The 17812-nt window shown below is 39.1% G+C and overlaps 1 long non-coding RNA gene across 3 annotated transcripts in view; it reads left to right on the forward strand.

Moving 5' to 3' along the window:
• The window catches only part of LOC102899529, a 31360-nt gene that overhangs the window by 1727 nt on the left and 11821 nt on the right, over positions 1-17812 (forward strand). For all 3 annotated transcript variants that reach the window (XR_002144734.2, XR_006585316.1, XR_441148.4), the window contains exon 2: positions 11956-12069. This is a non-coding gene — a long non-coding RNA (uncharacterized LOC102899529). The remainder of the gene's footprint in view (positions 1-11955; positions 12070-17812) is intronic.

Raw genomic sequence — 17812 nt, forward strand, 5'->3', positions numbered from 1 at the left:
ACCTCAGCAGGACAAGGAGTGTGAGGAGGGAGCAAAGGTTCCCAGGAGCAGGGGCCCCCAACATGCTCCTAGAGACATTAGACTGTTCCCAGTGGAAGGGGATGCAGGTTCTATGTAGGGGGAGCAGTGATCAGAAGCACAGTCAGGGAGGGTACAGAGATGGGGATCTGGGGATCCTGCAGTCAGAGTGTGAGGTTGGAGAGGGCAAAGAGCCTGTGCTATGAGGGTAGTAGATGCCATGCTAAGGAGCATCTGTTCCTAGAGTGGTGGGGAGCCTTCAAAGGTTTTAGGCAGGAGACATGGTTACATGTGAAGGCATGATGTGAAGATTCCCTCTGGCAGTAGTATGAAGGGTGGATCCCAGGAGTCAGGGGTAATCTCGTAGAGTAGCTGGGAGGGTGTGGCCAAAGCCTCAATCATAATGGGAAGGAGTGGGTGGTCAGGAGATATTCTCAGGGTGCTGAGTGACTCCTCAGGTGTGATGGACAGGAATGTGCTGGGGATGGTGGAATGGAGGCTGTTCTGGGTCCTGGGCAGGGGTTACGGTGAGAAGGGAGTGCGTTTGGAGGAGACAGTGAGAAGTTCCATTTTGGATGTACTGGGTTTGAGGTTCCTGTGGGGCTTTTCAGTTCACTCATTTCTACCACAAGTATTAGTCACCCTGGGTATGTATAAAAGGGAGGAGTTGTGTTTGGTTACCTACTCAGAGCTTCTGATGTGTCTGACTGTACTCAAGCCCCAGGACTACATAACAGAGCTACCAGTGCCCACTTTTGTGCAGATGCACCAATCTTGCATAGGGAAAAGCCTTTGGGGATACAAGAAAGAAGAGTAGGTGCTTCCTCTTTCTCTCCTCTGGGTCCCCATTGAAGTCAGGATGGATGAGGTCACTGCAAGTCTTGAGATGTTGCCGTAAACATCTGACAACCTCTACTGAAGATGGAGTGTTGAAGCCAATTAGGAGAAAGCTGTGTTAGCCCCTGGTCTGATTCAAACTCTGTCAGTTGTTAGCATCAGTCCCCCAAAAGTGGATCATCTATCTGCTCAAGGGTGATGAGGCACTCACTATAGGGACTTTTAGATGTGTGTAAAATGAGAGCAATAGTTGATCTCTAAGACTCCTTCCAATGTTGCTGTCTGTGAATTCCCCCATGGGGATGGAGACCAACGTGTTGTCAAAAACAATTGCATCTAGCAGATTGTATGAAGCAAGTGACAGGTGCAGAGCTGTGTTGTTGCTATAGGGCTTTAGGATGGAATTAAATTCACTTAGAGTCAGCATGAAGTCAAGTTTGTTACAACTGAGCTATGTCTCCCCTGGAAGGGCTGTCTCCTATGGAAAAGTGATTTCTGTGGCACAGATAAGCACAGGACCCGTCTGCTTAGAATAGGTTCTTGACCACCAAGCACAATTTCTAACCTATACTTTTGTGAAACAGTTCTCTGATGTGCTGCATATACTATCGCCAAGATAAAATGAAAACTTTCTTCTGGATAATATTGTTTTTTTTTAAGATACTGTCTTTGCCCATGATCATTACTACAGAAAGTCTACCATTTACTGGAAGTCTTTGGCCAATGTTATAAGGCAAGAAAAAGAAATGAGGGACTTGAAAATTGGAAAGGAAAAGACAAAATTGTCATTATTGACAGTTGATATTTTAAAAAGGCAACAGAAACAATATACCATTATAACTAATTAGAGAAGTCAGCAACTTCACTGGATGCAAATATAAACTTTTAAAAATCAACTACATTTCTGGAATTAAAATTAAAAACAAAAGAGCACTGGGTGATGTATGGAATTGTTGAATCCCTATATTGTACACCTGAAATGAATATAACACTGTATGTTAACTATACTGGGATTAAATTTTTAAAAAACCAACTACATTTCTCTACATCTGCAACAATAAATTAGAACATATAATAAAAACAATATACCAGATAATAAATAAATAATAATGCAAAGAAGATATCTTTCACAGTAGCAGCCAAACTAAGGTAACTGCCTGTAAACTGAGAGGCAGCACAGTGGTTAAGAGTATGAACTATAAACTCTTTGAATGTAGACTCTGTTACTTACTTGCTGTGAGTTCTTGAGCAATCACTTATTTCTTTGGGTTCAGTTTCCTCATTTGGAAAATGATGATAATAAAAGATTACAGGGCTGTTTTGATTATTACATGAGTTAGTGTAAGTATAGAATAGTCTTTAGGAAAAAAATTAGAAGTCTAATCAAAAACATAGAGTTATTTAATTTAAATGGAAACACATTCCATACCCTTGGGTGGAAGATTGTAATATATGAAGAGTCTTGTCTAATTCACATATTCAATGAAATCCCAATGCAAATTACAAAGAATTTTCTGATGAACTTAGTAAGCCTATTCTAAAATGTATATATAAGAATAAAAACCCATGAAGCTTTTTACAAAGCTAAACTTGTAAAGGAGTAATAAAGAATGGGAGTAGCCCTAGATGTAAAGACATTGTCAAAACGTTAGTAATAAAATGCGTGTTTGTCAAAAGAACAGCCAAATAGACCATTGAAACAAAATAGATAAATTAGAGACACAAATATTTGTATGTATTAGTATTTAGGATAAGATTTAGATGGCACCCAGGTCAGTGAGTAAAGCATAGATTGTTTAGTAGAAAATGTTCACTATATGGTGAAATATAAAACTGGACTCCAACCTGAAACAGCATACACAGGTAAATCCACGTGAAAGTGGATTAAAGACTAAATATGAAAAATAAAATTATTAATTTTTTTTCAACGTTTATTTATTTTTGGGACAGAGAAAGACAGAGCATGAACGGGCGAGGGGCAGAGAGAGAGGGAGACACAGAATCGGAAACAGGCTCCAGGCTCTGAGCCATCAGCCCAGAGCCCGACGCGGGGCTCGAACTCACGGACCGCGAGATCGTGACCTGGCTGAAGTCGGAAGCTTAACCGACTGCGCCACCCAGGCGCCCCGAAAAATAAAATTATTATAGTACTAGATGAAAATGTAAGAGGTTATCTTTGTCGCTCAAGAACGGCAAGGACTTCTTAAAAATATCAAAGCCCCAAGCCATAAGGCAAAATACTGATGAATTTGATTACATGAAAATTAAGAATTTCTGTAGTATGAATTCCTGTTAACCATGGATGGTTAACAGTTGACTTATTGGGAGAAGATATTTTGCAATGTCCAATAAGAGAGTATATCAGGAATTCCTGCAAGTCAACAAGAAAAAGACAGCAACCCCAGTGGAAATTGGCAAAGCTTATGAACAGATGATTTACAGAGAAGAAACTCCTAAGGCTAACCGGCATAATGAGATACTCAGATATATTATGATCAGAAAAATACAAATTAAAAAAAGAATGAGATATCACTTCATACCTATTAGATTGGTAAAAATTAGAACATTGGATACTGACAAATGGTAGGGGGAAATGTAGGATTCCAGAATATGTTATGTAATGCAAGAATACTGCATTACGGTACATAGCTATATGTGTCATCTGGCTTGGTCAGATTAAATCTATGCGCACCTGATGGTTCAGAGTTCTACCTTGGGTGTATATCCCAAAAAGATTTTTATGCAGGTCCATAAAGGAACATGTATGAGGATGTTCGGCAAGTCATTCTTTGTAGTGGTGGAGAGCTGGAAGTAATCTGGGTAGGATCAGGTTCTGGATAACTCTAAATTAGAATTTTTCCCTAATACATCTCACAGGAGAAATTACCCATCTTTTCTGGCCAAAACAGTTAGACAGGAAGACATCTAAGCCCAACTGTTTGTTACCATACACCTCTGTTTATTTGGTGACCTACCACATAGGAAATTTATAGGGTCTGATAACACTGATCTCAGAGTAAGGAGAAGGAAACTGGGACAGGAAAACACTGGGCATATTTGTACTTCGGAAAGGGAAGGATTGAATCAGTTTTCTGTTCCCAAATGCCACCTTTTGGCAGTAGACCAAAGTTTTTTATTTAGATTTCCAAAGAAACCGCAGGTGAAAACAGTAGCCCAGACCATTTCTGATATCCTACAATTTCATTTCCTCTGTTGTTTTTACAGCATGAAATGTCCCAGTGTTTCTCTCCTAAATAATGACACAAAGTTACCCAATGTCAAGGAACTGCAAAGAATCTAGAACACATTCTGTGTATTTATCTCACTGATAGTGATAAATACCCTCTTAAGCAACGAATACAGAACAGTTTTGAGTTGTTTCTCTCTAGAGCTGAATACTAATGTTCTCACATCCAATAAATATCTATATAAAAAATTAAGGAAGGGCGTGCCTGCGTGGCTCAGTTGCTTAAGCATCCAGCTCTTGATTTTGGCTCAGGTTATCACCTCACAGTTTGTGACTTCAAGCCCCGCATCTGGCTCTGTGCTGACAGCGTGGAGCCTGCTTGGGATTCTGTCTCCCTCTCTCTCTGCCCCTCCCTGCTTGCTCTCTACCTCTCTCAAAAGAAATAAAAATAAACTTAAAAAAAAAAATAAGCGAATGTATTCTCATAAAACAATTGAAAATGATCTATTTTGTATTTAAAGTTGAACCTATTTCATGCAACGTATTAGGGCCTCCATCTGATAAACAGCTTTCCACAAGTGATTTCATTTTTCTTGGGATCATCTCAACCAAAAGTTGAGGGGACCGCCAAACAACAAACTCACTGAATTCTACACAAAGTTCCAGCAGACTCTTCAAATTAATTGGAATTAAAATCTTAGGTTGCTCAGGGACATTTTTTTAAAAAATTGATTTCTTTTTGAAAGGCCACACCCAAAATGTAGTAGATTGATATTTGTGAGCCCTGTATACGAATTATGCAGCTATTCATGTTGGTCTTCTCTCTTTCTGGAAAAAAAAAATATTTTTCAAATTGAAGCCATTGCCCTTTACATAAATATGTTTCCCTTGAAATAATAAGAAAAAAACACCATTGTGAAAATAATGCATAAGGGACAGAAAACACCTTTCGGAAAGATCCTCTTTGCTTCCAGGTGGCAGCTAAGTAGGCACTGCTGTTTTCAGAATATTGAGGCTTTGGTGTGGATGCAATAATCGTGTGGCTCCAGCTATTAAAACAGTTTTATGAAACAGGGAAGCTTGGTACTTTTTCCAACTGTGTTAGGGGATTTTGTACCCAAATATTACTCTGGCTAGGAGTGATTTGGGAAGGGTGAGTTTACTGGTTACTGGTTACTGGTAGGCAATTTTATGTTATCATTTAGTTTAATCTTTATTTATTTATTTTTAAATTTTATTTTTTAATGTTTATTTATTTTTGAGAGGGGGGAGGGGCGCAGAGAGAAGGGGACAGAGGATCTGAAGCAGGCTCCATGCTGACAGCAGAGAGCCCGATGCAGGGCTTGAACTCGTGAACTGTGAGATCATGACCTGATCCAAATTCAGATGCTTGACTGAGCCAACCAGGTGGCCCTCATTTCATTTAATTTTTATAACTATCCTATGAGCTTGATACCATTACTATCGCCCCTGTACAGATGAGGAAAGTGGGCTTTTGTGAAGTTAAATAACTTTCCTAACTTAGTGGGGCTGGGATTTGAACCCAGGATATATTTGCTAGTCTTTTAGAATATAATGGGGTGATAGGGATGGCTGAGGGTAGTAGGAAGGGAGTGTCAATTAATACGACCTTTTTGGAAAGTACTTTTGGAGTACTTAACAAAAGACTTTATAAATGTCATATATTTTGACCAAACAGTTACATTTCTGAGGCTGTAGTTCAGGACATTGATAAGAGATTTGGACAACGATCATGTATGAGAGTGTTCCCTGCAACAGTACTTATAGGAGTTGATAATATAGGTTGAAAACAGTTGTCCATAATAGGCACATAATATAAATTATGACAAAGACATAGTTGGAACATTATGTATCTGTTGCTAATAATATTAAAAACATGCTGGGAAAAGATTCAGAATTTGTTGTCAGGTGAAAAGATATGACTATGCATGTATAATATGATAATTATGTTTAAAATGGAAGGAAACCCAACAAAATTTCAACAGTGACTATCACTGGAGAATGGCTTATTGAGTAATTTTTATTTTCTACCTTATTGCTTTTCAATATTGAAACATTTTTCTGCAATGAGTGCAAATTACTTTTCTAACCAGAAGAAAATGTTACTATTAACTTCGTTTAAACTAAAGAACAGTAAATTAATTAACATCACAATTTCTATTGTCAGCAAATCACCTTTCCTCCTGAAGTTAATTTTCTAATGTTTATGTATTTACTTTGAGAGAGAGAGAGCACTCACACAAGTGGAGGAGGGGCAGAGAGAGGGAGAGAGAGAATCCCAAGCAGCCTCCGTGCTGTCAGTGAAGAGCCCAATGTGGGGCTCGATCTCACAAACCGAGAGATCATGACCTGAGCCAAGATCAAGAGTCAGATACTTAACCGCCTGAGTCAACCAGCCACCCCTCCTGAAGTTAATGTTTTAAAAGATTTCTTTTGTTCTTACTTCGTCTTATTTGTTTTCTGTGTGATTTCTAAAATATCACTGTAGAAGAAATCATCATCTCAGGCAGACATCTTAGGGCAGAGTAAAGCCCTGGGTTTACTCAAACCTGTATCCTAAATACCGTCTGCCAGTGCTCTCCTTTGTTAAATTCCCTGGGCATCCCCAGCAGATGAGAAGACACCCAAAGGCACGACTCAGGGAACTGTCGTCAAAGAGCTTCAGAATTAGAGATCAGGGCAGAATGTATCCCCCGAAACTGTTGCTAATCAAAATAATAGAACACCTACAAAGCAAAGGTACTTTTAGAGAAAATTTGTCTTTTGTTCATCCAGCAAATATTTGTAGACCACCTTCCTTGTTAAAGATTCTGTGTTAGATGGCTTGGGGAAAATTAGTATAAATCAGCTGTGATGAGCCCATGTTGCTGCCTGAGTTTTTATTAAGATGACAGAGGGAACAGAATTTCTCGGTTTAGTTAGGAAGCTGACAAAAGGAGTTTTCACATCTGTTTACAGTTAGGAGGTATAGTAAGACTTCTAAAATGAACCTAAGGGAAGTTTAAGTATCTCCCAGGTAGTATTACCTGTGATCCATCCCTTGCCAGACCCCAGGTGTAAGGGGAAAGGGTGGAGAGAAATATAGACATCCATTAAACCGTGTCTTATGAATAGAAGACCGAGAAGGGGTAAAACACAAAAGTAGATTGGTTCTATCTTTCTCCTTTCTCTTTTAATATTCTCACACTAGAATATCAGATCCCTTTGGCCAATATCCCAATGAATCCAAACACCTCTAGGAATGGCTGTGAAGCCCCTCCTGGACACACTTTCTCCCAGTGCTCTCTGGTCTGATCTGGCTACCTATCCACGTGCATTTCTCACAACTCTCCAGAGACACTGCCTTTCTGGCCTTGAAACATGCTGGGCATGTTTCCGCATCGGATTTTTTGCACTTCCTGTTCTTTCTTTCTATGCCACTGTTAACGCTTGGTTGTCTTTACAGGTCCCATCGCATGCCTCGTCCTCACAGTTGCTTCCTCACCACTTTGTGTCAAATGCGTTATTCCCTCCACCCACTCTGTGACTCTCCAGCCCTCTGCTTTTTATTTTGCTTTCCTAGTAGTTACCACTCCTTGACAATATATGATATGTTTAGTTGTTTGTTTATTGTTTGTTGTCCTGAATTAGAATGTACGGTCCATGATGGCAGAGACGTTGTCCATTTTTTTCACTGTTGTATTCTCAGCACATAGAATAGTGCTTGGTACATAGTAGGTGCTCAAGAAATATTATTGAGTAAATAAATGAATGGATGTACTTTTCTGAAGGGCAGTTTGGAAATATGTATCAAAACACAATACATATTTTTGACCTAGCCAATTCAACTTCTTAGATTTTTATTAAAGAGATAATTATACAGATGGTAAAATGATGTGCATAATAAGGTTAATCACAGGGTTGTTTATGGTAACACAAGGAGAGGGAGAGAGAAAGAGAGAGAGAGGGAATCTTAGTATCCATTAATAGAACATTATGATATAGGCAAATTAATTTACATTATGATATGTAGGTCAATATTTATTAACATGGAAAAATGTTTACAACATATTAGGGAATGAGAAAAATTGATTCTGGAACAGCACATATGGAACAATTGTGTTTTAATAAAATTCTATCATACTTTGTACATATCTGTGCATACAAGAATGTGTGGAAAGGTATCCACCAAAATAATAACTGTAATCTTGGTGAATGGGAGTAGGATTTGGGGTAATTTTTACTTGTTTCTGAAAACTCTTGTGTATTTTTAAAAAGAAATGAACTTGAATATTTCTGAAAAAGATTTTAGGCAAAGCTAATAGAACTGTATAGAAAAAAGTGTTTTCTACCTTAGAATTTATTCTAGTGCACCTTATGTCAGAGCAGCTCACAATTAACTGACTTGATTCCTGTGATTCCAGCGAAAAGCGTTGCAGGTTTATCTCACAGATCCCACAGGGGTGGTTCACCGTGCTTCCTGATGCAATTCCTTTCTGCATCACCTCTGCCACTGCCCTAATTTAGACTCTTATCTGGACATGCGGACGTGAGAGCAGTTGCCTCCCAACTGGTCTTCCTGCCCTCTCCTGGCTCTCTCCACTGGAGCAAACCACAATGGCCTCTGTGACCCAAAGGAAAATCAGAGCTCCCAGCTGGCTGGCTCAGGTCTTCCACACAAAGCCCCTGCTTCTTTTTCTAACCTCATCTTCAACCACAATTGTGCTCTGCCATAATATCTGCCCAGTGTGCTCGGCTCTACCTTATGTAGTAATGCCTACCTTTCTCTTTGGAATTCCTTCCTCTTTTCTTCCCCTCCTCTTAAGGCTCATCTCACCTTCGACTTTTTTGTCTAAGCCTTAGAGAACTAAATTCCAGAAAAGCTACAGTACTTACAATCAGTACTAATCCTTTGCTTCTTAGAAATTGGGTTCTTTTTACTTATGTATTGTACGTGTATGACTGGTAAACTCACTAAGGGCAGGAAATATTTCTTATGCTTCCTTGAATTGTCCATAGAATCTATTTATTTATTTATTCATTGAACAAATATTTGTTGAGCACCTCCGGTGTACCTGACCGTACTAGGTTTGAATAGAGCAATGAATACACTTTCTAATCCAGGAAGCCATTGTAAATGGCCTCACTCATTTGAGATCTCATGATTGATAGTCTTTCTTCCAAACTGCATATCTACTAGCAATATTTTGTCTGTTCCTTTAGCAAGAGAATTATTTGTAAAGAAAAGAGATCAGTAACTAAAAGTTGCTTCTCTCTATTATTAAGGACTAACAAAAAGGTTTTGAAAGGAGATGATCTCTTCTCTTGGTCTTTCAGGCACTGTAAACTCTAGTATCTACAGAAGGAAGCCCTTCCCCCAAACTCCCCACCCCCACCCTGACCTAGATTTCTGATGAGCAAGGTCTCTTGAACCAGGCAAGATTCCTGCTGAAGAGAGAGGATAGTCATAAATCTGAATGTGAGACCCTGACATTCCCAGACCATTGTGAACCTGTCGAATGGATCATTCTAGGATATGGTTTCCTCTATGAAATGTAGCAAAGTGTAAGATTGTGTCATACTATACACATTCCAAGTTTTTTGTGGATAGAAACCATGACGTTAAATCTAAGAATGCTGAGTCTACTGTTTCTTTTACATAAAAAATATGAAGTTATCACTAATAAGTTTGAAAAGTTGCATAAATATCAGTAAGCAATCAAAGTTCTCAGCAACTAAATTAATGAAATGCATACTGTCTCAGTACTCACCCTAAGTGTTTTAGGGGGATTCCTAGCCAATAATTTCCCTTGCTTTGCTAGGCCACAAATTAAGTATTCAGTTCTTTTTGTGTTGGGGGAAGTAAATGAAAGATTCAGAACCCTGAGAGACAAACATAATTCAAAAGACTTTTTCAATAGTACCCTTTTTGCTATCCACTCAAGGTAACATTAAGTAGTAATCAGTAATGTTATGGCTGGATTTTTTTCTTTGGCCCCGAAAGTCCAAGGGGACAAACTCCTAACTCTTTACTTATAACCAAAATGATTCTCTGTAGATATTCAATTACAACTTTTCCTTTCTTATTTAGATACTGAAAGGTCAACTTTATTTTTTAATAGAAATATCAAAAGGGAGCAAGCATCCGTAAGTTTTCAAGACATAGAGCAAGTTATAAAAATTTTGCAAAATGTCTTTTCTTAAAGCTATCAACATTTTAATTTATTTTTTTACTGAAGTATAGTTGACACACAATGTTACATTAGTTTCATGTGTATAATACAGTGATTCAACAAGTCTCTACATTATGTTATGCTCACCACAAGTGTAGCTACTGTCACCGTACAACTCTATTTCAGTACCACTGACTATATTCCCTATGCTGCACCTTTCATTTCTGTGACTTATTCGTTCCATAACTGCAAGCCTGTACTCTCCACTCCCCTTTATCCATTCTGCCTATCCCCCAACCCTCCTCCCCTCTGGCAACCATCAGTTCGTTCTCTGTATTTATGGGTCTGTTTCTGCTTTTCGTTTGTTTGTTTGTTCCTCTTGCTTTTTAGATTCCACATACAAGTGAAATCATGTGGTATTTGTCTTTGTCTGACTTATTTCACTTAGCATAATACCCTCTGGGTCCATCCATGTTGTCACAAGTGGCAAGGTATCATTCTTTTTTTATGGTTGAATAATCCATTGTGTGTGTGCATGTGTGTGTGTGTGTGTGTGTGTGTGTTTAGCACCAGATCTTTATTCATTCATCTACTGATGGACATGTTGCTTCCTGCAAGGTGTCTTATGCTTGCATTAATTCCCTGTGGTAATATACATTTCCTTAAAGAATGAGATATCTTATATCTACAGCTTGTGCCATTCTCTTCCTGAGATAAGCTCCAGATGAAAGAAGTATTGTCACATGGTAAATAGCCAAGAACTTTGGTCTATGGGTGTAGGATTTTTCAGAAAGTACCTTCATCCTTTTTTTTTTTTTTTATGTTGGGAAAAATGGCCATAAAAATGGCCATGCATTGTATTTTTTTTTCTCATGGACTTTATTTTATTATTTTTTTTGTAATTTTTTAAAAATTTAAATCCAAGTTAGTTAACATATAGTGTATTAATGATTTCAGGAATAGAATTTAATGATTCCTCACTTACATATAACACCCAGTGTTCACCCCAACAAGTGCCCTCTTTAATGCTCATCACCTGTTTAGCCCATCCTCCCACCCAAAACCCCACCAGCAACCCTCAGTTTGTTCTCTGTATTTAAAGGTCTTCTATGGTTTGTCTCCTCTCTGTATCTTATTTTTTCTTCCCTTCCCATATGCTCATCTATTTTGTTTCTTAAATTCCACATATAAGTGAAATCATATGATATTTGTGTCTCTTTGACTTATTTTGTTTAGCATAATACACTCTAGTTCCATCTGCATTGTTGCAAATGACAAGATTACATTCTTTTTGATCACCGAGTAATATTCCATTGTATATATACACCACATCTTCTTTATCCATTCATCAGTCGATGGGCATTTGGGCTCTTTACATACATTGGCTATTGTCAGTAGTGCTGCTATAACATTGGAGTGCATGTGCCTGCCCCTTCAAATCAGCATTTTTGTATCCTTTGGATAAATACCTAGTGGTGCAATTGCTGATTATAGGGTAGTTCTTTTTTGAGGAACCTCCATACTGTTTTCCAGAGTGGCTGCACCCGTCCACACATTGTATTATTAAAGATGTAAATGTTGATGTCATTTGAGAGACAAAGGTAGCAACAGCTTAAATAAAATAGGCATTTCTCTAGCTCACTTTCTTAACAATGTGGGTGGAAATAGCCAAAGTGGGTTTGGTGGTTACATGGGATTAGGGATCCAGGCTACTTTCATCTTCTTGTTCTACCCTAACAGGCAGCTTCCACCTTGTGGGCCGACAGGACTACTCTAGCTCCAGCCATCACACCTGCATTTCAACTGTTGGGAAGGGGATAAGTGGAAAGGGAGAGCATACTTCTTTCCCTCAAGGTATGACCGCAAAGTTGCATACATCATTCTATTTGCATACCACTGACCAGAACTCAGTCACATAACTACACCAAGGGGGTTAAGAAGTGCCAGCTTTACCTACGCAGCCATATGACAAGCTAAAAACTCTGTTCACATGTCATAAGATGAGACTGAAATGAAACAATTGTCAGCCCATCCCCATGTATGAACAAAGCAGAAAAAGAAAGAATGAAAGGCTGGGGAAGTTAAGAAAGAGGGTAAAAGAGAATGGAGAGAGGAAAAGTCCAAGATTGTGTTGATTAAGGCAAACTATACTTTAAGGTGTTTTATCAGTCTCTGTTGTTCAGTTGCATCTAGACTTCTGAGTTTGTTTCTTATCAACGAAATTTGCAATGCTATATAATGGACTTAAACCTCTGTGTGGCTCTTCTCAATAGATCTTAATTATTGAACTCCATTCAAGGAATAAATATTTGTGAGTGCTTTCAGAAAACCTGAAATTGGTGTCAGACATACAGTGGAGAAAAACAACAATCAGTATCTGCTTTCAAAGAATGATATCAAAGTATGAGGTAGGGGAATAGATACTGACCAAATAATTGAGCAGTGATTAATGATATAAAATGAGAAGTATAGGGAACTATACAGTAGCAGAGAGGTGATTACTCAGACTATGCTGGGGAGAGAATAATTTCTCTTATTAAATCCCTTTCTGAGTAAGATACCCAGGGAAGCCCATTAGAAGGAGAATTATTTTTCTGGATTGCATTGACCCCAAGTATGTTACAATAGAGGCTAAAGAGTCAAGCTCATTTAATTGAATCTAATGAAACAATAATGTCTTGAGTATCTACTGTGTCTGAGGTATTGGGCCAGATACTGTGGGGGCTACAAAAGAGAATAAGAGATGGTCTTGTATCTTGAGTAGCTGATGCCCTGGTGAAGGAAACAACAGTGGAACTCAGGGCAAACGTGATCAAGAGCTACAGTAGAGATGTCCACAAAACTTAAGGGGAAAGGGAGACAACTTCTACCTTGCTAAGGTCTCTGAGCCTTCAGGGAGAACATGGCATGTTAACTGAGCCTTGGCTAATGTGATTGGGTTAAAGAGTCTTTAAGGAAGACACAACTGGAACAAAAGGCAGAAAATGAAAGGTATGTTTAAGGACTGATTGTTAGTCAAATGTAGCAGATGAGGTGAAGGGGGTCAGAGAGATATCGTGTGATCCTGGGGGGCATGCATAATAGACACTTCTGGAAAGGCAGAGGGTAGATGGGGGGAGGCTTGATCATAATGCTAAGGAAGCTAACTGAGGAACCTGAGGGCAAGGAGATTAGAGAGGCTTTAAAATTGGCTAGACAGAGAATATCAAAGAGAAGAAGCATTGGTGAAGCTTAGGTGAAGAAGCATCTTTAGGCTGAGCACCTGACTGCATGTTCACAGGGGTGTGGGTGGGGAGGAGAGGCACAGGAGTGAAGAAAACACGAAAGTTTTAAAAGCCTGAGTGATTAGGAAGGTGTTGGTGACATTTAGCGGTGTAAGGAAGAAAAGGAGGAAAGAAGCAGTGTATGGACACCACTCATTGTCTACTCAACGGCCATTTCCCCGTTCTTCATAGCACTTTGTTTTTGTCAGATATCCAGCCCATCCTCAGCCCCTGAGGAGTGGCCTAACTGATGCAAGCTCATCAGCTCAAGGCATCCCCCTGCTGACTGTTACTGGTCTGGGGGTAGGGAGGAGACATGGCACGAAAATTGGCCTTATCATATTGAGTGCACGTTTCATGTTTGGGAACGCATGCACGGTGTTTTGGGAAGTACACAGTGGAGCGGGAACTAAACACCCAGACTGAAAAGGGAAGCTTACGGGAATTAAAAAGTATCAAGAAGATCATCAAGACAGAAAAGCTCAGGAAATCCACCCCATCAAGTTGTTTATGAACCCCTGGGCTGACCTTTGACCTGCATATGTGTGATCCTAAACAGATTATCGGACTATGAGAACTGATCTGTGGACTGACACCATGCTGGTCCCTCACCGGTCACTGGACGGCACTCACAGGGCACAGATCTGAGTAGCCCTGCAAAGACACTGGCAACTGAACTCTTGTTAGAACTATGACCCACAGAAACTGGTTGGAACTTCTGGCCTGAACCCAACCAGGTTAATTGCCTGCTAAAACTAAAATATCAAAATTTCCCTTAGGATGTAAGCCTGACCCCCAAGTCTCATTGCATGCATGTAGAATGTCAAAAGTACAGTCTAAAATTGTTAATCATACAAAGAACCAAGAAAATGTCAACTCACAGAAGAAAAGATAAGTAACAGATAATACTGCTGAGATGACACAGATTTTGGAATTATAACTTTAAAATAGGGAGTATAGAGATGCTCCAAGAAGTAAAGGCAAGCAGTCTGAAATGAATGGAAAGATAGAAAGACTCAGCAAAGAAATAGAAGATATAAAAAGAACCAATGGAAATTTTAGAACTGAAAAAGACAATAACCAAAATAGAAAGCTCTCCAGATGGACTGAATAGCAGGCCTCAGATAACAGAAGAAAGAGTCAGTACATTTGAAGACAAATCAGTAGAAATTATCCAATCTGAACAACAGAGAAAAAACATTTGGAGGGGGGTAGAAAGAGCAGAGTCCTTTTCTTCCGTGGGAGAATACCAAAAGGTCTAACGTTTGTGTCATCAGAGTCCTAGAAAGAGGATGGAAAGAGGAAACTTCAGAAAAAATATTTGAAAGAATCATGACTGAAAATTTCCCCAACTTTAAAAACAAACAACAGAGATACAGGATGAGAAGAAAGAACAAGGCTAACAAAATGTCATAAAGGACAACCGAGGATTGAAAAGGTTTTGAACATGTGAATGCCCAATACTGCCCCTTACTTACCTTGTGTGGGGAATTTTGCTTATCTTTCTAAGTCTCAGTTTCCCCATCTGTAAGATGAGTAGAAAAAGACCTACCTAAAATAAGGCTATCATGAGGACTGAACACAATAATCTAAATAAAACACTTGGCACAATTCCTGACTCACAAGAGGCACTAAATAAATAATAGCTTTTTATTTTTTGTTTTATTAAAAAACTGTTTATTTAGAGAGAGAGCAAGAGAATGCAAGCCCACAGGTGCAGTGGGGGAGGGGCAGAGAGAGAGAGAGAGAGAATCCCAAACAAGATCCATGATGTCAGCACAGAGCCTGACTCAGGGCTCAATTCCACAAACTGTGAGATCATGACCTGAGCTGACATCAAGAGTCGGACGAGTCGGACGCTTAACCGACAGAGCCACCCAGAAGCCCCAATAATAACTTTTTATTTTTATTTAAAAAATGCTTATTTATTTACTTATTTTTGAGAGAGAAAGACGGGGGGGGGGGAGGGGCAGAGATAGAGAATCTCAAACAGGCTCCATGCTGCCAGCACAGAGCCTGATGCAGGGCTCGAACCCACCAGCCTGATCGTGACCTGAGATGATGACCTGAACTGCAGCAAAGAACCAGGTGTTCAACCAACTGAGCCACTCAGGCCCCCCACCTCCACCCCCACCACCAATAATAGCTTTTTAGATAGGAAGAGAGTGGTCAGCAAAGATGTCAAGGATGGTGAGGACTGAAGAGAGAACAAGGAGAGATCTCCTTGCAAGAAGGAGATCTGAGAGGATTTGGGGAGTATGGTCCAGGGCAATATTGACATTATTAATAAAAGAGTGAAAAGAATGACTTGATATATGAAAGATATGCACACACATATAAAGATAAGTATCTGAAAATTACTAGATTTTCTATATACTAACCATAACCAGTGAGGGAACATGATGGGAAAAATACTGCATTCCCAATAGCAACAAAAGAGATGAAATATCCAGGAATAACTTAACAAGAAATATGAAAGATTTATATGAATAAATGACAAGGTTTTACTACAAGATATAAAAGAAGGCTTCAATAAATAGAACCATGCCATGTTCTTGGATGGCAGGACTGAATAATATAAAGATGTCAATTCCTACCAAATTAATTTTCTGGTTATAACTCCAATCAAAATCCCAATAGGGTTATTTTTGGAATATGACAAAATCATTCTCAAGTGCATCTAGAGGACAACAGACGCTATAACTAATAGGTTTTGAGGAAAAAAATAAAAAGAAGAAGAGGGGTGGTGAGGAGGGGTCAGCTTTCCCAGAAAGTAAAAGACAACAGAAAAGAACAATAATGTTATCAATTTGTTTCTACTGTTAGTTTAGTGAAACAGGACAGGCGGGAAGTAGCCCACAGACACACAGAATGATGACAAAGATGGCATCACAAAACAGGACGGCAGTGAAGGGTTCCCCAGTGAGTGGTGCTAGATGTTGGGTGGGGGGTGGGAGTGGGGTTGGAGGAGGGAATAGAGAGAAGCTGTTTTCCTGAGTGTGTGTTTCTATGTACAGGGTCATCAATTAGGGTCACATTGCCTGCTCTCCTCCCAAGCCCTCACTTTCTCCTTTCTAGGGGAGGAGGAGGGAAATACCTGACGGATGAGTTTAGAACCAGAAACAAGAGCGCTTGCAGCTCAAGCCCCTCCTCCCTCATTTAGCTCAGCTGGCTGGCCCACAGAGAAGGATGCAGGTCTGCCCTCTGTCCTGGCATCTCTTAGTGAGGAAGTTCCTTCTCTGGCACTTCTGGCATTGGCTGGGGGTCTATCAGGACTTGGTCGGGAGGCAGCTTACTCCAGAGAGGAGGTGTGTTAGCAGACTATTTGGGTGTTTATCTAAAATTGCATGTTCTTATCAGCTTTAAAGAAATAAGAAGACAACATCTGCCCACATGGTATCTTCATCTCTCTCTTTTTTCTTTCTATAATTCATTTTTTTAAATAATTTACATCCAAGTTAGTTAGCACATGGTGCAACAATGATTTCAGGAGTAGATTTCTTTAGTCCTTTACCCATTTACCCCATCCCCCCCCCAAACCCCTCCAGCAACCCTCTGTTTGTTCTCCATATGTAAGAATTGTATCTTCATCTATTAAGTGGTTTGTAATTCACAAGGGGGAAATGGTGTTATTTGTCGGTCCAGCTCAGACTCCAAAACTGGAACATCAGTGGTTGGTTAGTTGGGGGAAACATGTATATGAGAACACGTGCCAATATGTAAAGAATAACTTTTATTAAATCTTAAACTGTTAAAAACAAACACCAGAAGACAGTATCAAATTTCTGGATCAGAGAAAACTCTTTAAGGTTAAAAGCAAATGCAAAGATCCCAAAGGCAAAGATACATAGCTCTAACAAGATTTAAAAACAGCCTGTACATATGTAAAAGGCAAAAATGAATGAAAAGGCATTCGTCAGACTGGAAAATTACTTCTGCTAGATGTTACACATAATTCCTACACTAAATTTATCAAGTGCACACACAAAATGATTAAGAACATGAATACCTCCAATAGATGAATGAGAAAAAAAAAAACATTCATAGGCAATTTGTAAAAAGTAAAGTATAGTTAACAAATATGTGAAAAAATGTTAAATATGATATGAATGACCAAAGAGATAGTTAAAATAAAATACCATTTTTTTTTTTTTGCCTATCCAGTTGGGAAATAATGATAAAATGAGAACACCTATTATTGGCGAGAGTATACTGAAATAATCACTGTGCCTAGGAACATATATCAGTACAGCTTTTCTGAAAAGAAATCTGGCAAAATTTATCATACATCTCAAAATATTTATACAGTTTGACCCCAATAAATCTAGTTATCT

The sequence above is a fragment of the Felis catus genome, chromosome C2, assembly GCF_018350175.1.
Source record: "Felis catus isolate Fca126 chromosome C2, F.catus_Fca126_mat1.0, whole genome shotgun sequence".
NCBI lineage: Eukaryota > Metazoa > Chordata > Mammalia > Carnivora > Felidae > Felis > Felis catus.